Source organism: Myxocyprinus asiaticus, chromosome 38 (genome assembly GCF_019703515.2).
Source record: "Myxocyprinus asiaticus isolate MX2 ecotype Aquarium Trade chromosome 38, UBuf_Myxa_2, whole genome shotgun sequence".
Classification (NCBI taxonomy): Eukaryota; Metazoa; Chordata; class Actinopteri; order Cypriniformes; family Catostomidae; genus Myxocyprinus; species Myxocyprinus asiaticus.
In genome coordinates this window covers 13,499,314-13,525,565 of record NC_059381.1, presented here as the reverse complement: position 1 = coordinate 13,525,565, position 26,252 = coordinate 13,499,314, and the positions used below count along the sequence as shown (strand labels likewise).

Sequence of the window (26,252 nt, the reverse complement as noted above, 5' to 3'; positions counted from 1 at the left end):
TATGGAATGGCTTTTCTCAACTGGCAATTTTTTTTTTCTTCTATAAAATGTTACAAAGGATGCTTTAAAAAAAAAATCACTTAATTGCTGCCTTGTAACTGCTTTTCCCCATTTATTGTTGTCCATGTATTCATGGTTTAATTATTTCATTCATAGTGACATGTATTATTACTATTGTTCAGGAGTCATTACAGGTGTATTCAATATCTCCCTTATAGGCACTCTTACATGCTCATACACATACATACGTACACACATTTTATAGAAGATTGCATGCAGGTATGCACATACACACACTATGCACATACAGTTGAGGTCAGAAGTTTACATACACCTTAGCCAAATACATTTAAACTCAGTTTTTCATAATTCCTGACATTTAATCATAGAAAACATTCCCTGTCTTAGGTCAGTTAGGATCACTATTTTAAGAATGTGAAATGTCAGAATAATAGTAGAGAGAATGATTTATTTCAGCTTTTATTTCTTTCATCACATTCCCAGTAGGTCAGAAGTTAACAAACACTTTGCTAGTATTTGGTAGAATTGCCTTTAAACTGTTTAACTTGGGTCAAACATTTTGGGTAGCCTTCCGCAAGCTTCTTGCAAAAAGTTGCTGGAATTTTGGCCCATTCCTCCAGACAGAACTGGTGTAACTGAGTTAGGTTTGTAGGCCTCCTTGCTTGCACACGCTTTTTCAGTTCTGCCCACAAATTTTCTATTGGATTGAGGTCAGGGCTTTGTGATGGCCACTCCAATACCTTGACTTTGTTGTCCTTAAGCCATTTTGCCACAACTTTGGAGGTATGCTTGGGATCATTGTCCATTTGGAAGACCCTTTTGTGACTGAGCTTTTATTTCCTGGCTGATGTATTGAGATGTTGCTTCAATATTTCCACATAATTTTCCTTCCTCATGATGCCAACTATTTTGTGAAGTGCACCAGTCCCTCCTGCAGCAAAGCACCCCCACAACATGATGATGCCACCCCCATGCTTCACGGTTGGGATGGTGTTCTTTGGCTTGCAAGCCTCACTCCTTTTCCTCCAAACATAACGATGGTCATTATGGCCAAACAGTTCAATATTTGTTTCATCAGACCAGAGGACATTTCTCCAAAAAGTAAGATCTTTGTCCCCATGTGCACTTGCAAACTGTAGTCTGGCTTTTTTATGGCAGTTTTGGAGCTGTGGCTTCTTCCTTGCTGAGCAGTCTTTCAGGTTATATCAATATAGGACTCGTTTTACTGTGGATATAGATACTTGTCTACCTGTTTTCTCCAGCATCTTCACAAGGTCATTTGCTGTTGTTCTGGGATTGATTTGCACTTTTCGCACCAAACTACATTCATCTCTAGGAGACAGAATGCGTCTCCTTCCTGAGCGGTATGATGGCTGCATGGTCCCATGGTGTTTATACTTGCATACTATTGTTTGTACAGATGAACGTGGTACCTTCAGGCATTTGGAAATTGCTCCCAGGGATGAACCAGACTTGTGGAGTTCCACAATTATTTTTCTGAGGTCTTGGCTGATTTCTTTTGATTTTCCCATGATATCAAGCAAAGAGGCACTGAGTTTGAAGTTAGGCCTTAAAATACATCCACAGGTACACCTCCAATTCAGTACACCTCCTATCAGAAGCTAATTGGCTAATTGTCTAAAGGCTTGACATAATGTTCTGGAATTTTGAAGCTGCTTAAAGGCACAGTTAACTTGTGTATGTAAACTTCTGACCCACTGGAATTGTGATATAGTCAATTAAAAGTTAAACAATCTGTCTGTAAACAATTGTTGGAAAAATTACTCATGTCATGCACAAAGTAGATGTCTTAAATGACTTGCCAAAACTATAGTTTGTGGAGTGGTTAAAAAAAAAGACTTTTAATGACTTAAACCTAAGTATATGTAAACTTCTGACATCAACTGTATGCACGCATACACATGCACATATACATGTTATTTACTTATTTTTTGTTTATATATTGATATATTTTTATTTATTGTTGTTATGATACATATTTTGTTATATTTAGTTTGTCATCATTGTGATATAGTCATATTATTTTCTGTATGTTAATTTTGTGTTCTTTATTAACATTATTTAGGTGGAGGCTTTAATAAGCCCTTACAGGTTTTTCCTGCCTCTCCCTGCATTGTATATAAATTGTTATCTTAGCTATTTCATTTTTGTATACTTTTTAAATCGTGCAAATAAAAAATAATCAATCAATAAAATTGCTAACAATCTGACAAACATCTCCTTTTGTGTTTCATAGAAGAATTATCCATATAAGCAATAGTCTCCAATCACTCTCCTTTAATATCATTGCTTTCCTAGGGAAGGATAGCAAATGTTCTGAGTATAACATAAGAACATTAGTGAGATACTGTACATGAGAGCAGGAGGGCTTCACATTTACCTACAAACTATACACACAGAGTTAGTTGTGGGGACGTCTTCCAAACCTTTCTTTTAATCTCTGAATTATGTTGTTGGTTTTTGGGAGCAACACAGCAACACATGGTTCATTCATCGTTTATCCTTTGTCACATTAATACAGTTCTTCACTTTATCAAAACGACAGAGAGCACTGTGGGATGTGAAGATGCATCCCACTGTAACACATTATTACATCCTCCAGCTGCTCTAGAGACAAGATCTTTCTTTCCTCTTATCCTTTGGGAAGAGCTAATATATTCAATTTGGGTTAAAAGAGCACGTTTATAAAGAAAATTCTCGGCTGGCCTGTGAGACAAGGCTTGGGGATTTAAGGATCAATGCAGTTCTCTCTGTTTCACTCTTAGCTATAATTGAGAGATTAAGGATGGGAGCTTCTACTGAAACTATGGCAGAGTGGGAACTGCCACATTAAAAAATTGGATATTTCATATTAGCCGAGCAAAAAAACAACAGCTAGCCTCAATTAACATCTCTGCATCTCTCTTAACCTCTCTCTTTCTCTATTGCCCCTAACATTAATGCCTTTATCTCCCTAAAACATCTTGCTACCGTGGTTTATAACATTTGCCATGGTGTTTTACTTATTCTTCACAGTATACAACAATAATGCTGAGCACTGTGTATACATCTGTGTCTGTTTGTATGTGGTGTATGATCTTGTAATCAGACGGATTGTAAGATCTTGGGATACATTGGCAAAGTAAATTTGGCTGTAGATTGTGCATAAATGAGCAACCCCTCCTATGATAGAAGTAAAGGGAAAATTCTTCCCAAACAGCTGGCTCAAAGACACCTTAGATACTGTCTCCACTGTGAAACTCCACCAGTGGAGACAGCAGATCTGACCCAGACTCACAAGAAACAGGCCCCGTCAGTGTAAAGAATGTCATTTTAACAACAAAAGAGCAAGAACAAGCTCCCCCCATTCTTGGGGAAATTCTCATTCTTATGAAATTCCAAATTCTGTTCTTACAAAAATTCTTGTATTTACTAAATTCCAAATTCCATTCCAATGAAAACTCTCACTCTTACAAAATTCCAAATTCCATCCTTATGCACATTTTTGTTCCTATGACAAAAATAACCTAAATTACCAAAATGATCAATTACAAATTTGATTCTTACATTTTTTTTTATTTTTTTTTTAAGGAATCCCAAATTTTATTCTAATGACAAATTCTCATTCTTACAAAATTTCAAACTCAAAAAAAACAAAAGAAAAAACTAAATTATGATCCAATTATCATTCTTATGAAATCCAAATTCTGTTCTAGAAAAAAATCTTTATGATAATTCTTGCTCTTACAACTTTCCAAATTCTATTCTTACTAAAATTCTCATTCCTATGAAAACAAACAAAATTACAAAAATAAACCAGGGTTCAACAATAAGAATGGCCCGCTGGCCAGTGATCAGTGTGAGAGTGTTTTGGGCCAGTCGACAGAACGTTTACTTTCCCTATTGTATTGTCACAACATCTTATATTCATTGATCATAAATAATAAATAAATAAATGCGATTTTGAGACAAGTGATTTTAAAATAGTCTTCCTGATGTAAAATGTTTGTTTTTTTTTTATTAAAAAAAATTTACATGTTTACCTTAAAAGGGACAGTTTACCCAAAAATGAAAATTCTCTCATCATTTACTCACCCTCATGCCATACCAGATGTGTATGACATAATCCATAAGACTCCAGTGGTTAAATTTATATCTTCAGAAGCGATAAGTGTGGGGGAGAAACAGATCAATATTTAAGTGCTTTTTGACTATAAATCTACAATAATCCCTGTGATCAATTCAGCTTTTATATATTGACATTGTTCAGCCTTTTACAATTTCCTATACACCGTCAGCAGAGCCAGGACTCTGTCAAACAAAGGAGATTTCCCTGTGGAGCGTGTGTCCTAAAATTATGTGGAAAGACCTCTGTGTGCGTTCTGTGGGGTCTGAGGCTAAGGTGGAGGGAGGTTGGGGGAGGGGCAAAAAGAAAGAGAGAAAGGGAAAAAGGAGAGGAGGTGCTGCTACAAAACCTCTGCAGTGCTGCACCATCTTTAAGCCACCACCTCCTACCAGATGTGCACATAAGCTGCCACACACAAATACATAATGTACAGTATATCAAGGGCACTGGGAGTGCGTGCATGCAAACAAAATCAATTAGATCACTCATCAAGGTCAAAGTGATGAAAGTGATGCACATGTGCACACACAAGCACTTAACCACTAGAGAGCAACCAGTACTACAGCCTACAATACAGAAAGAAAGGAAGAAAGAAAAAAGAAGGAAAAAGAAACTGCTATTGTGAATAAGGTCTATGATATGGAGGTGGTGTAGTAGGTGTATTGTACAGTGCTACATTTTATAGTACTACAACCATGACACAGAGCACAGATCACCATAAAACAGAGACAGAGAGAGAGAGAGAGAGAGAGATAATGAGGAGGAGAATGCAGCATGTGTCATCCTACAAGAACAAAAGAATGTTTGCTGTCGGTCATCACTGACATGAGACACTGAGAAAAATCAATACATTTAGGGTGGATTCACAAAAGCTGCCATTCAATAACACAAATTGAATGTGGCCAATTCTCCTGAGACTTCAACACCACCCCTCAAGCCACAAAAACATCACCTACAGATCACACACTTGCACACACACACACACACACACACACAGACAAAAAGACAGGCTGGACAGCATTCAAAACCCTTTGCCAGCCATTTTCAACTATATATCTGAGCTAATCGAAAATGGTAAACTGCTGTAAAATAGAGTTATTTCCAGAGAAATACTCCCAAAAGCAAAATGCAATAGACCATGATATAATGTCATGTGGTAGGGCTTCAGGTGTAAGTAAATAATACATCACAAATAACAAAATATATTACATTCAAATTGCTAAAATATACTGTATTGTCTACTCACATCCTGCAACAATAAAACGTGCAGGCGCAGCTTTGAAATATGTTGTCTTTGAATTAAGCCAAGACGTCCCATTGGTAAAGCGTCCTCTCGTCATACGGATTTGCAGGTCAGATTCCACTAGGGTGACCAATTCCTGCTTGTGGAAAACGGGACAGCCCACTCCCAGCAAAAATGAAATTGACATATCCTTACCTAGGCGCAGATCAATGCAAAGTAGAGGGTGCATCCGCATCTGTAACTGTTGTCACCTTTTACTTTTCGCTGGCAACAGTTTTTCTCATTGCCTTCATGACTCGAGATTTATCCGGTGTCCATGCTGCGTTCATTAATGAGAACACGCGCTCCACAGATGCAGATGTCCCAGGCAGGCATAAAACAAACTCCACAACCTTGACTAAGATGCCGAAGTTGATGGTCTTGCTCTCCAGCTCACGGAAAACATCTGTCCATCTCTCAGACACGGCCGTCTTGTTCATTGTCCACTCAGTGATGCGCGCAAGCCCACTCATCAAAGAGCGTGGTTTTCAGTCAAACTGAGAGGGGGGATTCTGGAGCAGAAGTGTTCGAGGCTGCTCTGAATGTCTTTCCACGCTGGGATGTCTCTCAGTAGGGTCCACTCAAGTTTTTCTGTGTGTTCGAATGAGTGGTGGTTATCCACCGATGCTGAATAAAAGATTCTGACTGCACAAAAGAAATCATCCGCTCGCATGTCACCAGCTTTAACCAGGGGATCCAACTGCTTTTTAATGTCAGAGGGTTATGACTGATTCCTCCAGCCTGGCCTGCAAGACTTTTCTCAGGTCATGAATGTGCAAAGCTATGGCAATGCACAACAGAATAAGCAAAAAGTCCTTCGCTTGTGTGCACCTTGTCAGATTCGTAACTTTGCTTCACCAAAAAAATAAAAATAACACTTAGTGTGGCACACTTACTTTTAGCAGCATCCACATGCTTTTTTGTATGAATATGCTGCATGATGTCAGTGTGGCCTCCATGGGCGATGGAAAAGCAAGCTCCACAAATCTCACACCTCACTTTACTAGGCTCTGACTGTGACTCCTTTTTTAGAAATGTAAAATCTTTTTGAAGATCCTCATTAAATGTACTTGCACGCATCCTTGACATTTTTCCAGCTGCAAGTTCATCTGTGTGCCCTTTCAAACTGACTCTTCAATTAGTTCACTAACTGGACATCTATTGATAGGGGATTGTGATTGGATAGTTTAATCCAATCATATACTTCAAATAACATGGTGTGATTTTATTGGTTTTACATGCCGTATCCTTGGCTACCTTTGATTAGAATACTTATGTGAATGAGAAAGCCGCATAGGTGAGAGAGAAAGTTTAGCAGAGGGAAATACGGGACAAAACACGATTTTTTCAGAATAAGTCGGGACTCTAGATAAGTGCTTAAATACGTGACTGTCCTGGGAAAAACATGACGTCTGTCCACCCTAGATTTCACCAAACTTGAACTTTCGATACACAGCATAGTGCTAACTTTCTTCACACTGAGGTTGCGTTTCCAGCCTCCTGCGTTCAGATGTGTTTGAATGTGAATGGAGCACAAACTGTAGTGTGAATGCCCCTTAAAAGTAGAGAGAGCACACCAGCCTAAAGGGAGAAGGGAAAGCTAATACACAAACTTAACAATATACACCATAAACTACTCATCCATGACTTTACAGAGTTTTCAGGTATAGAGATGCTATTCTTTGGGGATGGATGTGTCACTCAAGCAGCCAACATGCAATCAATACGACACACAAGAAACATTATTTTAGGCTGACAAGCAGTTTCTCACTTTGACTGATAAAATGACCCAAAAAAATATAACACATAAAAGGTCCATAAAAAGACTAAAGCCAACATGAGGCTGGATTTATGCAGTGACTTCCTTTTCATCTGTCTGTATCTCTCACTGAAGACTGAAACAGTCTTGATTGTCAAGAACTCCACAGAAAGATCTGCAACCGTCATTCATAATGTTGTACACATCCCATGTTTAGAACTATTCTGCAAAATCAACATGTAGAAAAAAACAAAAAAACAATTACCATTACAATAAGTTAATTAGGCTACTTATAAAAAAATATGCAAAACATAAATCCATCCTAATGTCCATTCCAATTCTAGACAGAAAGTCAAGCCCACTGCAACCAGTTCCAGCAGACCAAGAGGAATTACCACAGGTCAGCCACCCACAAAGCAGACATCTCACCTCTCAGTCCACCTAAACATGCAACTAGACAGCACAGAATATGAGGATGTACAAGCCAAAGATAATTTGCTGGATGTTTCTTAATTGTGTATACAGTAGAACTGGATAACTAAAGAAGATTAATTAGAGATTGGAGATTAATTGTAGACAAAAGTTGCCTGCATTGAGCAGAGTATTTGTCTGGAATCAGACAATTTAATATTTTGGCATTACACATGTTAAAGTTCACATCCACATGTTTAAATAGTTTAAAACGAAACATTCAAATGTTTGAATTTCGTTTGAAAATGCATTGATTTTGCAAAGTTTTTGCCTCTTATTCACACTGAAACAACATTTTCCTTTGTTTCATTACTCCATTACTGCATACATTGGAAAATTATGACATTAGGGAAGTGAAAACAGAGTTTTCAAATGAAAATGGATTAATGTAGATGTGACCTAAATTTATTGTGAAAATAACATCATTTGAATATGGTTTATTGTTTTAAAATTAAATTGCTATTATAACATCCCTCAATACTGAGCTATAGTAAGGAATAGCTCTATAGCTCCAATATGCTTTCATAAAATGCCATAGTAACCGTAAGGGAGTATTTACACTTGGTCACTTCATGCACTTTTACTGATAAGATTGTTATCCGTTTGAATATGCACATTCCATTTACACTTGGCCACATCAATGTGTTTCCGGCAAACGGAATCTTCAATTCTCGTGCCATATGCAAATGAGTTCACTTCCGTAATTATGCTAATGCCGGGTGGCAAATTAAAAAGATGTGATTTATTACTTGATTCCAAGTGACTCAAATAGGTCTGCACCTCAGACTTAAGATGTACTTCAACGATAATGAACTGCCACAAGCTTACAGCCGGACTGCAAAGGAACACCTCACTGACCTCTGTTTACATCATCTTAGTCATAGGATGGACTACACGCTCTTAAAATGGAATACATAGACAATAAATTAATGCCAAATATAGCCTTCATCAGCCAAGTAAAATAGGACACTGCATCTACATGCACTTCCACAGTCAAATTGGGATGGACCTCCAAGACACTTCCTCATTAATCTTACAGTTAAATCAGTATCCTTTAGTTTTAAACATTGCCAACCAACATCTACTCAGTTTACCCAAGTAATACATGACTTGTATTACACACAGATAAATAATATTAGAATTATATTCATGCTGTATAGCCAGAGGAGAACTGGCTCCCCCAGCTGAGCCTGGTTTCTACAAAGATTTTTTTTTTTTTTACATTAACTAGCATCCTATGGAGTTTTGGGTTCCTTGCCACTGTCGCCTTTGGCTTGCTCACTGGGGTCTTAAGACAAAAAAATTTTAAACCGTGATTTTCAATCATGTTATTCATTTAAACTGCTCATTGAAGACTTTAAGACATTACAGACATTACAGAATAATTTTTTGTTACATCATGTTTTGTAAAGCTGCTTTAAAATGAATGACTTGACTTTTTTTAGATTTTTATTTATTTATTTATTTATTATTATTATTATTATTATTATTATTATTATTTTAGATTTTATCCCCTTTTCTCCACTTTTCTCCACAATTTGGCATGCCCAATTCCCAACACGCTTGAATTCCTCGTGGTGGCACAGTGACTCGCCTCGATCTGAGTGGCGGAGGATGAATCTCAGTTGCCTCCGCTTCCGAGACAGTCAGCCCAAGCATCTTATCATGTGGCTTGCAGAGCGCATTACCGAGGAGACCTTGCACGTGTGGAGGCTCACGCTATTCACCGTAGCATCCATGCACAACTCACTACTTGCCCCACTGAGAGGGAGAATCACCTTATAGTGACCATGAGGAAGGTGACCATTTGACTCTATCCACTATAGCAACTGGGCCAGTTGGTTGCTTTGGAAGCCTGGCTGGAGTCATTCAACAAATGACTTGACCTGATGGTGAAATTTGTGTTAAGCGTTCTGTGCAAGACATGTCAGCACGTGGAAAACCGAAGTACACTACTTCTGACTTCAGTTCACAGGTCACAAATCATACCTGGGAGCACTACAATCTTCAATCAGATGATTTTTGCAAATCAGACGCTTCCTGAGAGCATCAAGGAGTATTGATTTGTTTCAGAATATTACGATACTGATTGATAACAGTTGCTCGAGCAAAGGCCCTGCTGTCTCATTAGGGCTTGCTGAGCGGGCCATTAGTTGTCTCTATTGTGTCTTAAATAGATGGATGCATAGGGGATGGCTTTAGTCTCGTGTATCAGGGTGGGTTTTTGGTGTCTGATGGAGAGGCTGTTCATTAATCATTGATGAGTGTAGGTCAGAGTTGTCTGTCTCAAACACAAACACACACACACACACACACTTTTGGCACAAAAGGGGGTAAGTTTACAGTAGTACACAAGCACACACCCACTGCTCAAGGGTCCCCTCATTCAGACAACTCAGAGACTCATGAAAAAGTAATGCACCAACTGAATTTCCAAACCTAAAAGCATTAACGTTACATTGCATGTTACAATAGGCCCCCATGCATTAGGATTCTTGGACAGCTGTTATTTGGCAAATGTTGTGTAGTCTATGCGGTCTCCAGATTGCACTTTATTTATGTCCTATAATTTGGCAACTGGTCTAAATCAGCTGTATCATGCATTTATCATAAATTCCCTTGCTGCACTAAATCTTTCTTGTAAGTAATGTTTGTAACAAAGTATCTGCCAAGAATGTGATTTAAATGTAATTTAATTTGAGCTTCTACAGCTTTGTTCCCAGTGTAATGTGTGGTCATAACTGGGCTTTTACAACTCATACAGAGTGGAATTTTCATAAAACATTGCCCATGTTCTCCTTTCTTCTTTCCTCTGCCAGTAATGGCCAATGATAAACACTTGAACTTCTTCTGTGCAACATTTGCGCCTCCACTACTTAAATGCAACAAAGAGATGTGCCCATATTAGGTTTCTGAAACTGTATCAGTCATGTAATAATTCAATTCATATAAATGTGTGGGAAAAAAAAACAAAATCACTGACCCCAAGAAAAATTATCATTAGGAAAGAGAAGGGAGAGATTGTGGGAACTCACTCCCTTTCTCTTCCTCTCTTAAAACATGTTCATTCTTCCATGTCTTCACATTCCCAGCAAAGTCCAATCCCCTTCTCTTTGGGCTCTGGCTGTCTGACAGTGTGTCCAGACTCCAGACACAAGGCTGCCCATTAAAACAAGATAATCCATGACCTTATTCTGCCCTGCCCGTTAACTACAGTACCAGCCATGGAGGAGTAACACGTGTAGGTTTTGGACACCAAGTCACCATCTGTTATATTATTTGAAATTACACAACTCTCAGTTCAAGCCTCAATTTCGCAATGCTGACCTATTTTCTTACTCTTTCTTTCTGTCTTTCCCCTCTGTCAAAAACACTCACTCTTTCACGCCTCTTGAAACAACAAGATCCATACACATCTGCCCTGCTGAACCTGGTCTCCTCATCAGCGCCTCCTTTTCTGCATCTCAACACCTTCTAATGTGAGTGTCTCAGATGACCTAGAGATGGTGGATGTATTTACTATATGTGTGTGTACTTACTATGCTATAGTTTGCAGACAAAAGTCTGACAAACCCTCCTTTTAGGTACATTCAGGGACATCCTCTTTTGGAAATAAAAGTCAAAGTTAACTAAAAATGCATTTAGTAACACTTTACAATAAGCTTCTATTTGTTCACATTAATTAATGCTTTGGGAATCATGAACTAACAATTAACAATGACTTTTTACTGCATTTATTAATCTTTCTTAATTTAAATTTATCAAAATAAAATTGTGCATTGTTTGTTAATGCTAGTTCATAATGCATTAACTAATGTTAACAGATACACATTTTAATGTAAAAATTTATATGTAGGACAGAATGTAGTCCTAAGTGGGCTGTGTGACATGTCAACTGTACAGCTGTTGTGTGTATGGGTTGCCTCGTATAGAATTGTTCAATTAGACAAAATAATTGTTATGTGGCATCCACACACACTAACACACACTCTCAAAACTCTTTCCATGTACTACACACCCTCTTATGGGCAATAAAGCACACCTACAGACACACACAGTACTAGTCTGTCTAGCATGGGAGCAACCCTGAACACAAACACAAGCAAGCACACACACCACCAATAGGTTTAGAATTGAATTCTTTAATAACCATCATAAATCATTAGTGTTCAAACAGGCTGTATGCAGCTCTTGCATTCCTTAGGGCACAGTGCCACTCCTGAAGCTTATTACTTTTCCCATCCCCAGGAGAGAGAGCAAGAGAGAGACAGAGAGAGAGAGGGAGAGACAGGAAAGGCTCCAGCAGTCTGACCCCTGCAGAGTGTGTCTGTATCTCTCCACTCCTCCTCCTCCTTGTCATCCTTGTCTATGTCTCTGTCTGTCTCTCCCTCTCCATGGCTCATAGCAAAGACGTTTATTCCTCTGACTTTTTTTGACCCCTAAACTCACACGTACACCATTGCTGGTGTCATTCCTGTCTGTCTGGCTTGTGGTCTGCAGTGTGGATACAGTTAGTTGGTTCTCTCAAAATGACTGACATAAGGCTTACTTACATTAAGTCAGAATTTTTTTTATAACTGTTTAGTATTTATTTATTTATTATTATTATTATTATTATTATTATTATTATTATATATTATTTTTAATAATACCTATAGCAGGGGCATATAAGCTCAAACATCAACCAATGACGTAAGGAGAAGCCTGTTTGCATCAAAAATTTAGTTAATGGGTTATTGACAGCTAAGCCGTCTGGCCATGGATATAAAATCTCCATGTCAATATCAATCCAAGGAGTTATACAAAAAGCTTCAGAATGAGTACCAACTCAAAATAGAAATGTTTAAATCCAACCTTGTAAATAAAAAAGAAATGTACCAATGACAGTAGTAGGATATCAGAGCTTGAAATACACAGATTAGCCACAACATTAAAACCACCTCCCTAATATTGTGTAGGTCCCCCTCATGGCGCCAAAACTGCACCAACCCGCATCTCAGAATAGCACTCAACACAATTGTACAAAGCGGCTATCTGAGTTACCATAGACTTTGTCTGTTCGAACCAGTCTGGCCATTTTCTGTTGACCTCTCTCATCAAAAGACATTTCCGTCCACAAAAATACCGCTCACTGGATGGTTTTTATTTTTGGCACCATTCTGAGTAAATTCTAGAGACTGTTGTGTGTGAAAATCCCAGGAGATCAGCAAGTACAGAAATACTCAAACCAGCCTGTCTGGCACCAACAATCATCCATGCAATTATCTAATCAGCCAATCGTGTGGCAGCAGTGCAGTGCATAAAATCATAATCAAAAAAATCAAAAAATGTGATCTCAATGATTTGGACTGTGGCATGATTGTTGGTGCCAGATGGGCTGGTTTGAGTATTTCTGTAACTGCTGATGTCCTGGGATTTAAAAAAATGCGTAAACAAATATTTGAAGGAAGGACGTCAGTTGAGGAAGTGTTAAATATGCATCTCGTTCACGTCTGTCTTTTGGAGCATGTGTACAATGCCGAGGCCAATTATGGTCAGATTAACATGTACACCAATCAGCCACAACATTAAAACCACCTGCCTAATACTGTGTAGGTCACCCTCGTGCCACCAAAACAGCACCAACCCACATCTCAGAATGCTTTTCTGTTCTTCTCACCACAATTGTATATAGCGGTTATCTGAGTTACCGTAGACTTTGTCAGTTCGAACCAGTCTGGCCATTCTTTCTCATCAACAAGGCATTTCCGTCCGCAGAACTGCCCCACATTGGATGTTTTTGGCACCATTCTCAGTAAATTCTAGAGACTGTTATGTGTGTAAATCCCAGGAGATCAGCAGTTTCAGAAATACTCAAACCAGCCCGTCTGGCACCAACAATCATCCATGCAATTATCTAATCAGCCAATTGTGTGGCAGCAGTGCAGTGCATAATATCATGCAGATATGGGTCAGGAGCTTCAGTTAATGTTCACATCAACCATCAGAATGGGGAAAAATTTGATCTCAGTGATTTGGAACGAGGCGTGACTGCTGGTGCCAGACAGGCTGGTTTGAGTATTTCTGTAACTGCTGATCTGCTGAGATTTTCATGTACAACAGCCAAAAACAAAAACCATCCAGTGAGCGGCAGTTCTGTGGACGGAAATGCCTTGTTGATGAGAGGTCAACAGAGAATGGCCAGACCGGTTCAAAAGTCTACGGTAACTCAGAAAACCACTCTGTGAAATTGTGGTGAGAAGAAAAGCATCTTAGAATGCTATTCTGAGATCTGGATTGGCACTGTTTTGGGGGGGTTTTAATGTTGTGGCTGATCAGTGTATATGTGCTGGACGAAGATGCGCTACAATCGCATTATCTAGGCTTGTAAGCCTGACTTTGCAAAAAATGGACTGGTACAATTTTGGAATATGGTGGACATGTCGGACATGACATTTTAAAAAGATGTACAAATGAAATTAAACTTTTACAGTGCAGTAAATGTACTGAGTGAGGGTGAGATTTGATGTGCTCAGCTGATAATATTTGCAACCAGAGTGAAAAACAGTCTGACGTATGACTCATCTGGTCAGCCAGGAGCAGCCCAATTCACCAATGCATTCAAATTCAGTACTGTGAACACACCAGCTAATCAATATCTACAAATGTTCAACAATGTGCCAAGCAAAGCAATTTATCATAAACCAAATTTTTTTTTCTTTTTTTTTTTCCAGTCGATGTCCTAGTCGAGTGGAACAGAATGTTTGACAGTGACATAATGACCCATGCCAGGGTAGTGGAAAATTAACATGACCTTAATCAGGAATTCACTCTATAAAAGGTCAGTGTAAAGAGATCACTGAAAAAGAAACATGAAAAGCAGATATCAGCTCGGTTTCAAAACCTAGTGAGCTGGCTTCCTACTAGGCTGCATTTTAAGACAAATGCTGTTCCTAAAGTTAAGCAACCTTATGCTGCCTTAAGGGATCAACATCTAAGTATTGCATGTATCCTTCACAGAGAAGGTAATCCCAGTTTAGTGAAAAAAATCATCAAGATAGGATGCAGATTAAAATGATAAAGATATTTGTTGATTTTGAATCTATTTTAAATCAATACCAAAAAAAAAAAGAAAAAAGTTTTTTACTTAATATTTGTGTTTATGCTTATTAGAGTATCACACTGTTATCTTAGCGACATATTAACATCAAACTCTATTGGAATTAATTGTGCGTCATGTTTCTTCTTTTTTTTTTTTCAGGTGAAGAATCCAAACGCATTGCCGCAAAGCTGCCTTTAACCAGTCTGGCAAACAGACCGGACCTACAGAGGAGTTTATTTGTTCAGACCACATGGTCCCCAGTCTGACAGCAGCATAAACAGATAGCACCACCATGCAGCTTCATTGTAACATATAACACAGTTACCACCACAATCACCTCAATATGGTGTCTGATGACCCAAAATTAGCACCAATAATTAGAGCTTTTGGGTCAGTAATCTGCTGCATGGAGGCCCTTATAATTAGGAAGTTTAAATAGCTCTGGGTGGCCACATTGGCACAGGGTAAGTGGATGAGGGTGTGTGTGTGTGTATGTGTGTGAAAGTGAGACACAAGGGGGCCACATCCTGGTAATTGCTCCAATCTGGAGCCAAATCACATATAAACCCAGATTTGTGATGCTGGTATGTAGGTAAGGTAGAATGGAAAAGCCAAATAAAAAAAAGGTACTCTGGGTGTGGTATTGTGCTTAAACAAAACAGATATCACACTTAAGGGGACGTTAAGAGAACGCATTACTGTGTCTGTCCAGGCTGTTTTTTTAATAGTTTTCTTATGTAAACAAACTACATTACGGATATATTTGACTGCTGCGCCACGTCTTACTGTTTTTTCAGCATATTGCCATGTTTTTAGATGCCCACAAAATCAGTCACCTAGGTTTTTGCAGTTCCTTTTTGCCACTTTAATTGATGTGTACAGTAGAGGGAGATGAAAAGACACAAACTGGATTCGAACTTGTGTCTGCAATACGAGACGTGATAACTGCTAAGCTACAGCTGTGATGTCCTGATTATTTCACATATGGAAACGGAATAAGCTCGGAACTGAGGAAAGCACGCAAACACAAACAGAAAGGTCACACTAGAGGTGAACGACTTGACTGACAGTCAGGTCAGCAGGACAAAATAGCCCAGAAGGGAAATACAAATGAGTGTCAACAGGGAGGAAACAGAAACACAGATGAAGAAGCTAAGGTTCAAAGCCAGGCCAAAGCTATCTGAGACAACACTACAAAGCCGTCTGCCAAGTAATATGCTCTTCTCCAGTATTTTGATGAATTACTGCTAATATGATTGATAGAAAATGTACACAAACATCTCTTTTAAATAAAATTCATTTTATTGCCTGCTTTCAAATAGTGGTAATAGTGGCATGTAAATCGCTCTGGGCAATTTTTATGAATGAAGCACAATCTATAATAAGCCTAATTTACATAGAAAGAAATGGATAACTCCACAAGTTATAATAAAAAGGTAGTGAAAAGTTTGTTTGATTGTTGACACTACTGTATGCTTTTAAAATGGCAAAGGAGGAAAAAAAAAAAAAAAAAAAAAAAAAAAAAACACAGATTAGCCACGACTATTTAAGGACCCCAAAGAGACACCATTCTGATTATGCCCATGGTCAACATCAGGAGAGGCTATTAAAAGGTTAGGACAAAACTGTCCACAGCAAAACCGAGAAGATGGCCCTTCCCCCAACCCAATGTTTGCTGATTCCATTTCGTCTGTGTTGGCTGGTTTGCAAGGTGCTCTCATTTTAAGTCACATCAAATTGTATTTGATTTTGCTTATTGTAGTCTCAGCTGAAGCCATTTTACGCTGAAGCTTAATTCAATTTATTGTGTGTAATAACATTTCTTTACTCACTGAAAGTTTTGTTGTCCTCATCACCACACAGACAAAGACTAAATCTAGTAATTTCAGTTTAGCTAAATTGAATGTTTTTGTTTTGTAACTCGTCATTTGAAATTTGCCAGCTTATTCATCCTTCAGTGGATGTGGGTGGTGTTTTCAGTGAGGAGAGCTTCGTGGACACAGCGACGACAGCATCAAACGTCATCTCTTGTTCTGTCTATGCACAAGGTCACCTTGAATGCTGTTCCCCTCCTCCATTTCACCCTCCCTCACTCACTTCTCTATTTTTCAATATCCGCAAGAATACTTCACGCTTCACTAGGGGAGATCCTTTCTATCGGATAACACAGCGTGGTATTTTGTATTCAAGAAGGAAACAGTTGAAAATCAATGACATTGCCTGAAGTTTAACTGAGGACACAGAAAAAGATAACTGGACTTCACCAGACCATTTATAATGTACTTTTAACATACAATTGCGTCCACATGAGCATACAGAGTGATACAAGGCCTTCATCCTCACTGACATGCGACACCTCGTAAAACACTGCAACTTCAGACCACTATGTAGCCTTGGGATTGAGAAACAGTATGTACACACTTTCCCTGTGGGGACACCACTCCTGCCATAACTGGGTCACAAATACACATTAGCAAGAAAACATACAGTACCACTGAAACCAGTCAGTCAAACACAAGGTTGAATTTTCTGCAGGTTAACCTAAGAATAGTTGCCAAAATTAAAAATTCTGTCATCATTTAACCTCATATTGTTTCAAACCTGTATGTCTTTTTCTCCCTGGAACACAAAAGGAGATTTTCGGCAGAATGTTAGCTTCAGTTGCCATTTACCTTCATTGCATCTTTTTCACATAAAGTGAATGGTGACTGAGGCAAATATTCAGTAAAAACATCTGCTTTTTTGTGTTACCTGATGAAGCGCTTTGGGCTGTGGCTTGGGGAACATAAAAAAAACAAACTCACAGCAGTCCTTCGTGGTGCAGGAAAAGAGTCCTGGATCAATAGTAGTCACCGGTGCAAGTCTATCCCTTCAGGAAAGGATATTATGAGGAAGGATAGTAGAGTGAGAGTGAAAGAAAACATAACTGAAGATAAACTTTGACATTTGGGCTGGAGCGTGTTTGTTCAGAGGGACACTGTGGTGTGGCTTTTGTCATGAGGCTTTATTCATTATGGTGACCAAGAATCTATTTTCTTTAGAACTTAACTGTGTAACAGCTGCAGTGTCTGGTTGTGGCCATTGGATTTTGGCTAATCTGTGGCCTTAATGCAGTTTCAAAGCCTAGAATGAAAGAAATGCAAAGTAAAAAAGAAAAAGAAAAAAGAAGTCTGGTCTGGGTACAGGATGGGTAAAAGTATGAGCAGCAGGGCCAAGACTCTGAGTTTTATTGGATATCTAAACCACACTGGAGCCAAAGCATTAAAATTCAAATAACATTTTCCCTCTGAGAGACCAGGAGCTAGCCAAACCCTGATTCACTACCGCCTGGAGAACAACAGGAGAAACACAGACAAGCACAGATGAATGAGAAACCACAGCTTCCTCCAATTCAATACAAGCCTCAAGTTTAAGACATCCTGTACACACATGGCACTAATTTCCTAAATATTCTGTCCTCTTCTGTCAAACAGTTATGTTCCTCAGCTTTGCTTTTGGCTGATTTGTATTCTGGCTGACGAGAAGGAGGAGACATCATGGCTCAGAGTCGCAGCCAGCTGCACTGTTCCGCTCCACCCATCCTCTGAGCTTTAAATCAGAACAGACCCACCTGCCTTCAACACAACTGATGTGCCTCCAAAGTAGGGTGGAGGCAGAGAGGAACGAGAGGGCCCGGATTCAGATCCATCCAGTTCACTAGATATGACTGCAGCTTCACCGCTACACATCAGTCGCACTCATTAACCTGATAATGTGTTATTATTATAACTGAAATTCCCCTCCAACCCGACAGCATTTTATCCAGAAAACTCTCCCTGATGAGCCCCGCTGATATAAATCCTACTACAAAAGAGCCAGAGGGGATGAGAGAAGAAGAAAAGCCTAGATAAAACCCCCAGAAAAAAGCCAGAGTGACAGGAACAATGAAAATGGGACGACAAGGCCTAAGGGAGAGCAGCTACTAATGCAGTACTCCATATATATTGATTTAAATTAGTATATGGGAAATGTAATGCATTAATTTCTGTAAATGATTTTTCTTTAAAATAACATGCACAATAAGAAGAGGGACATTTACTAAGAAAGCATATAGGGTTCTATTTTGAGGTTAATTCAGCCAAAAAAAAAAAATGAAACCTGTATCACTTTCTTTAGTTTATGGAGCACAAAATGAAATGCACAAAAGTTCTGCAGAATGTTGACCCTGTTTTTTTTCATAAAATTAAAGTTAGTGGGGATGGACATTGCACCATGGTCCTGGAAGAATGTTGTCTCGTTTCGCTGTGTACTGTACTAACTGTATATGGTTGAACGACAATAAAAAACCACTTGAACTTGAACACTTGAACTTGGAACAGAGCAGTCATAGAAAGTCCTTCAGGTTTGAAACGAAGGTAAATTATTTTGAATTCATTTTCATTTTTTAGTGAACTATTCCTTCAACAACATGCTCAGTCATTCTGGCTCACTCATTTGCATTTCTTTTAGGTCATTATAAAAGTGAATGCTGCATCAATGCATCTAATAAAGAAATTTGATGCATCGATTACAAAATGTAAGAATCGATTATCATTACTATGTTAATACCCAATGTAATACAGATGCCATCTCAGATTGCATGAGCCTTCTCGCAACAGACACCGAGCACGAGAGATTGGACTTTAAATTAAGAAAGTTTATGTAGCAGAGTTCACTCCCTGCGACTCTTCACAGGATAAGCAAGTAAATATGTGGTGGATGGATGCTGCCGAGTTCGGCTTTCTGTGTCATTTTTCATATCTGTTTGCGTCCATTGACCAAAGTAAGTTAATTGATGTAGCTTTCTTCTCCAATTATGATAATATGTTTATATTGCTTTATAACTCCATAAAAATGTGTTATTTCTCCATGAAATAGTTTAACCACGAATAGAACACAGCCTAAATAAATATGAGCGAGCGAAATCGCTTACTTGTTCACTCACTCTCTTTATAGTGAATTTCACAGAGTGCACTTTATAGGGAATAGGGAGCGATTTCAGACTGTTCTGAATGAAAACTAACCAGTTGATTGCCGATTGATAACAATTATCTCCGATTGGTCAATGACATGTGGCAGCCATGAAAAGATAAAACACTCTCATTAACGGGGCTTGATAAGCCGAGCAGCCTCCGTTCTGCCGCCTCTCCCATTTTAAATTAATAAGGAAGATGAATAATAGCTTGCAGGTACAACATACTGTGTAAAACCGCCTTTATTCACTACTAAAAAGGTAGTTTTTAATTCTTTGAACCTACTTGATTTAAACATAGGCATTATCTGTCTGCACATGACATATCTGTCATTGGTAATTAGTGCAATAAATTTTAACATTACATCATATGAAAATCTATAATGCTTATTCTACGATTTACATACCATCTGTTTGTGTGTGTGTTTGCATCAAGTCATTATGTTGCATTATGTTATGTTTATTCATATCAGATCTATAATGCATGTAACATTAGTATTATTTTTCTGTTTATACAGTATATGCAGCCTCACATACATTATAAGCCAAAACTCCTTGGTCCTAAATGTATCTGTGACTTAAGGGCATGTCTGTGCTGTCAAAATGAAGAACGTTCAGTAAAAATATTGAATTTTTTTCTGCAAATTTTTTATAATAATTATGAATCGTTCTAAAATAACCGAATAGAATCTTTTTGTGACAAAATTTCAGATTTTACGATACATCGTAATTGTTAGATAAAGAATCGTAATCAAATCGAATCATTGTCAGTGCAAATATTTAGTATGCACTAGTAAGTACTGTATATTGCTAAATAAACATATGTATATAATCTTTCAGCAGGCTGTGTAAGAGCACTGCAGCCACTGTGCAGTCTTCTCAGATGACTACAGTGAGAAAGAGAGCAGATACAAATGCTTTCCCCTGTATCCTGCCAAACCAAGTTCAGCCTCTCTCTACTCTGAACACACTAAAACAAATACACCATTCAACTGTACTATCACTGGCTATAGTGAAAGGATTGCAGTGATAGTATAGCTGACTTAAGGCCAAAGTTTACTTCGGTTGTCCGCGTTGCTGACTGGAACACGCACAGTATATGTGACACAAATTTCATCATTAGCACAGTTGATGCTGACTGTCTGCGTGCGGCCAACTGTCTGTGAGATCAGTCCTCATCTGTGCGCATCATTGGCGCATGCTCCTGCTGTTTACTGTAATAAAAGAGTATCTCAAATCAGTCGTACTGCACATGTATTGAATGTGTTCGTACTTGCTCGCAGTGAAAAGAGTATACTTTGAAAAGCAACACGGTCAACCAGGCGTAGTCCAATCCGGAATGCAGAAAAAGTATAAAATATATCTGGACCTTTACTACTATTATTGTAGTTACAGTAGTTTTCAGTGATAAGGATTGGGGTAATGGCATGAGGACCCAGCTAAATTTCAAAAGATAATTTGCATAAAACCACTGCATTAAAAAAATCTCAGTCTAATCCTTACCATTGACTCTGGTATAACCTGAGTATTAACCCTTTCCTCTTAAAGTAACTCTTAGACCTATTATGGTGTGCTTTAGTCATCCCATGTTTTGACACACGCCTGACCCTTATCCTTTAATCGTGACATGATGTAAACCAGGCTTATTGTTTTTGACATAAGCCTCAGTGGACTGGTGTTTTGATCTGTCATGATACACAATCCATTTCTAGCCTAGAATACAGACCAAACTGTTGTTAGTTAAATTTTTTTCTCTCTCTCTCTTGAATGGTCTTGACAGTTGAGTTTGACAGCTGGGAATGGAACACAGTACCATTAAGCCCCGAGTAAAATAGAAAATCTCAATCCTGAGGTTTGCAGAGCGACTGGGAGGAGGGCGTTGCGTGGCTGGCAAGGGTGACAGATCCTATTACAGTCAGACAGGCTAATAGAAAACTGTCCTCCATAACTGCCCAGTAGTGCCTCTCAAACAAAGAGTTCACACTAATCGTCACATGTAGATGTAGAATGATATTGAACATTTAAACTGCAGTTATCATGTACCATGCGATGACAGGGTCTGTTATCAGATATTAATACTTTACTATTAGAGATTGGAAGGGAAGAGATGAGAGATGGAGAGAGACAAAAAAGGGAGGACGTGGGAAAGAGACAGAGCAGGGATGCAAACTCATGAGATGAAAAAGGTGAGAAATCATAGCAGATGTTCCAAATGTATATTTTCAGTTGAATCATACGTTGTATTTAAAGGTTTTTTTTTTTTTTTTTTTTTTTTTTTTTAGAGTTTAGGCTTAAAGTAACACTTTCAAGTCAATTAAATAAGAAAAATGTAGAACATTTTACCAAAACATTTGGGCAAATTATCTTCAGAAAATGTGACTTTAGCCGAAAGGCGAGTTGTTTGCATCCATGATAGAGAAAGAGAGAGAGAGCTGCAAAGAATACAGAAAGACTGCATTATTTTGCAGAGTCTGCCTGGCAAAAGCAACCTTTTGCGTGGGTTCCTTCTATGCTCTTAAAAATAAATCGGTTATGAGGGCACCCCCAGTGTCCTTTGGGGCTAAGACTTTGATCTCTTCCTGGTTTTCCCCTTGTTTGGTCGAAAACCCAGAGGCACTTAACAAAGGTGCAAGTGTAATAATTGGCTGCAAGGGCTCTAGATTCAAAGCAGATGTCCAGACTGCATGAGGGAGCAGTTCTGGCTGAAATAAATGAATGCTTCATTAAACCACAAGAAAGAACAATCTGGAATGTCTTAGTTTTAACAGCTAAAGGGGGAATTAGGGTTGGCTTATGCTATGCTACAAAGTGTAGCTGCAGAAAGGCCGAAAACAAAAAAGGTAATAACCATGCAAACAAATTAATTTTAATTAACGTAACGGACTGCGAATAACCTAGAAAGTATTTGTTAAGCTTGTTTTGTAAGGGGAAGACATTTGTAGTCTTACACAAGGGATGACACATTGAAATGTAATGAATGACTTAAAAATTATTGAGATTATGCTGCGTGTTTGTGTGACAACACGGAATTACGTCATAATCTGAAGTATGACAGGATTCACCTCCTATTTTATTCTAAATACCCATCTCTTGTCTGACTCCCACAGCTAAGACTACAATTATCCTCTTGTCAAAAAAAGCCAGCAAACAGAACAGCAGTAGTTTACATAAGCAGTGAATCTTTGCTGTATGGGCATTTCTAACGCCAGCTTTTTCCTGATTTTTTTCCTATACATGGTGTCCATTGGAATGGCTGCATCTGTGCAAAGTGACAAAAACTCCTGTGTTTGAGCATTTGGCACATGCACCCTCACTGACACACGCTCAAACCCCACATGCGTGTGCACACATGCTTTGGAAAGGGTGACGAAGCCACAGTCTGGGTGGAGTTGGGTGGTGCAGGGCAACTCTTCCTCTGAGGGTGGGGTTACTGTCCACTCCATAATCCCAGACGTATGCTGCTGGGTTCATACAGAGCCCTCACCAGCCAGAGCGGTGCCCTACTCCAGGAAAAGCTCTGTAGTGGTTTGGCCATCTGTGCCCAGTCCAGCACATCAGCTTGGCCAGCTGCCTTATACCTCTCACATCGCCAGACAAACATCAACAGCATGAGTGGGCATTAATGGCACATTATATTTTTGCCCATAATTTCCACAAGGAAACAAGTGAAGAATTTCAGTTCCAAAATGAACTTGGCCCCAAAATTCTGAGTGCAGAGCTTCAATCTAATGTAGTCACTGTGTAGTTAAAGGGATTGTTAAATCAGAGCTAAAAATTTACTCACCCTCATGTTGTCCAAACTGATGACTTAATTTCTTCCGTGGAACACAAAAATGAGGTATTAGGCAGAATGTTAGCCTCTTTTTTATTGTACAGAATAAAGATGCAATGAAAGTGAATGGTGACTGAGGCTAAAATTCTGCATAATATATTTTAATAGTTTTTATACCTGTTCAAAAAAATAAATAAAAATAAATAAATAAATCACACCTCAGACAACACTAAGACTCCGGGAGACAGAACCTTGTTGCATTAGTGTTTCTCACAGTTTTCTTCATGTCCTAAATATGTGATATCCTCCGAACACAACTTTTGCTTCATTACCATAATATGTTCCCTCATTTACAGTATCTCTCATTAAAGGGTTATTTCCCCCCTAAAATGAAAATTGTCATCAATTACTTACCCTCATGTTGTTCTAAACCCAAACTGACAGCCCCAGTCTTCATCTTTTCCATACAATAAAAGTGAATGGTGACAGAGGCTAACATTCTGCCTAACAACTCAACATGGGGTAAGTAAATGACAAGGGTGAATAAATGATGACAGAACTTTCACTTTTGAAGGAACTATCCCTTTAATGCTATGCAATTTTTCTGCTAGTCTTTGCTAGTCTGATTCTGATTCGACATAATCACACAGGAAACTAACATGTTGTTTCCGAGAGTTCCGGTACCCTAGGATCGGACATATTATGCCGACTCACTTGACAAGTGCAATCTCCCATCACACATTTTTGCATCGGCTCAAATGAGTTAACCTTTCCTTGTTGCGTGACAGGAAGTGCGTTGCATCAGCAGCGTGGAAGACCTGGGTTCAGATCCCACGAAAATAAAGCTCACATTTGCCCATACACCCAACAACACTTACCGCTTTGGCCACTGGGGGCAGTTTTTCGAATTTTGGTTAGTACAGACCGATTTTATCTAAAGAAAAGTCAACCTAATGTTTAAGATTTTACTGTGAGATCAGTCTGTCTAATTTCTGTCTCTTTTTAGAAAACTCAAACACAGCTATCTTTAAAGAGGAAATCTTCTATTCTGTGGTACTGTGGATTCAGCACCAAAATCTGGCAAATGTACGAAATAGACCAGCGGAGACATTAGCCAAATACATCAAAAAGCATTTTTTGGAGGAAAGGCCACAGTCATCATTCCCACATACTCACTGTGTTTTCTGTTCTTGGTTTCCAGTTGCCACCAGAAAGCACACTTCTGCGGATCGGTAGGGCCTGTCTAAAAATAAGGGGCTAGAAGGCCTGACCTCAGAGCGCTTCTGCTGGACAATGAAAGCATTGACCAGAACCCAAAGCTACATTCCTGTTCACATCTCTCTCACACACACTAACACTTTTACAGTCATTCATATGGCAAGAAAAATACTTTTTTGGATCCTCATGATATATGATCTCATGAGAAATCAATCGGTGAAAGAGCAATGCAGATTAAGTTAATTTTATATAAAAATGAACAAAGTTCTCATTTGGAGCAATCGGTCACATTATAATAGCAATAGCAAGTAGCAAATCATTGTACATGGCTGTTACGTACACTTAAGGCTATTGGCAATAACAAATAGTGATGAGCCCATTGTAATGCCCCATCCTGACCTCCTTTTTCAAAGGAAATATGTAAACAAGTGATTTCATGTTTTTTTTTTTTTTTTTTTTTATCAACTTACATTTAATCTTCACCTTGCAACTTTTAATATTATAAATATACAGTATTTTATTAATATATCCTGCCTCATGGTGCCACTTTGGTGACTGTGTGCTTGTTTCACAATCCAACAGTGGAAGAAAACATGACCATTTTTTCCTTGTGCACTACAAGAGTTTCCACACCTTACCGACAATCTGTTTCAAGCTACCTGCTATGTAGACTTTACCGTAAACATCACGGGAGAAAAGCATCCTTTTATATTTCACAAGGACCTGACTTATGTAACCATGACAAACATACAGCACAGCAGCTGTGTTTAATCCATAATGAATGACTGATGTTTTCTTGGATATGTGTCTGAGAACCTTTTGTTTCCTGTCATCTACGGCCTCTCGTTCTCTCTGTGACTCACTATCTCTTTACCCCTCAAGGACACTGCCACTGAGCTGTAAACCACTTCTTCTGGATGCCCACTTCAAAACGGCAGAGGACCATAGGGAAACAATTACAATTGTTCCTTAAAAAAGGGACACTGACTGTGGGAACAGGCCCTAGGGGGACAAAGAAGCAAAAGAGGCCAAAACCTCAGCAGATGCGCCCGATTCTGTGTACTGAAATAATGCTGTCATTAAAATACTTATGGATTTTTGTTCTTGCAAAAAGATAAAGGATGAGAAGATTAGGCTAGTAATTAGCCAATTGGGAGAATGTCAATGATGGAGTCCATTTGGAGATATAGCAATCTGTGTAGGTGGGTTTCTGTGATGTAACCAGTGGTAAAACAATATGAGTTTTTTTTTTTTTTAAATAGCTGATGCAAATGCCTACATCTAGAGAGCATGGCAAAGATGGTCGTCATGTTTCCAATTTATTGTATGTACACTGATGAGGCAAAACATTATGACCACTCACAGGTGAAGCAAATAACACTGATCATCTAACAAGGCCACATGTCAAGGTCTGGGTAGATTAGATGGTAAGTGAACAATCAGTTCTCGTAAATTCATTTTCTATGTGCAAAATATAATTTCATATTTGTTTTGTATTGATTTGTGATTAAATATGACCAGGACACACTCCT

The 26,252-nt window shown here is 38.6% G+C and overlaps 1 protein-coding gene and 1 long non-coding RNA gene across 3 annotated transcripts in view; one reads left to right on the top strand and one right to left on the bottom strand.

Annotated features, from left to right (window-relative positions):
- LOC127428935 (breakpoint cluster region protein-like) overlaps positions 1 to 26,252 on the bottom strand; it is a 94,056-nt gene that overhangs the window by 58,285 nt on the left and 9,519 nt on the right. The gene's annotated exons all lie outside the window — the stretch shown is intronic.
- On the top strand, positions 11,027 to 17,377 carry LOC127428957 (uncharacterized). Its single transcript, XR_007895210.1, has 3 exons — positions 11,027 to 11,138; positions 14,373 to 14,479; positions 14,900 to 17,377. It is a non-coding gene; the product is annotated as an uncharacterized LOC127428957 (long non-coding RNA).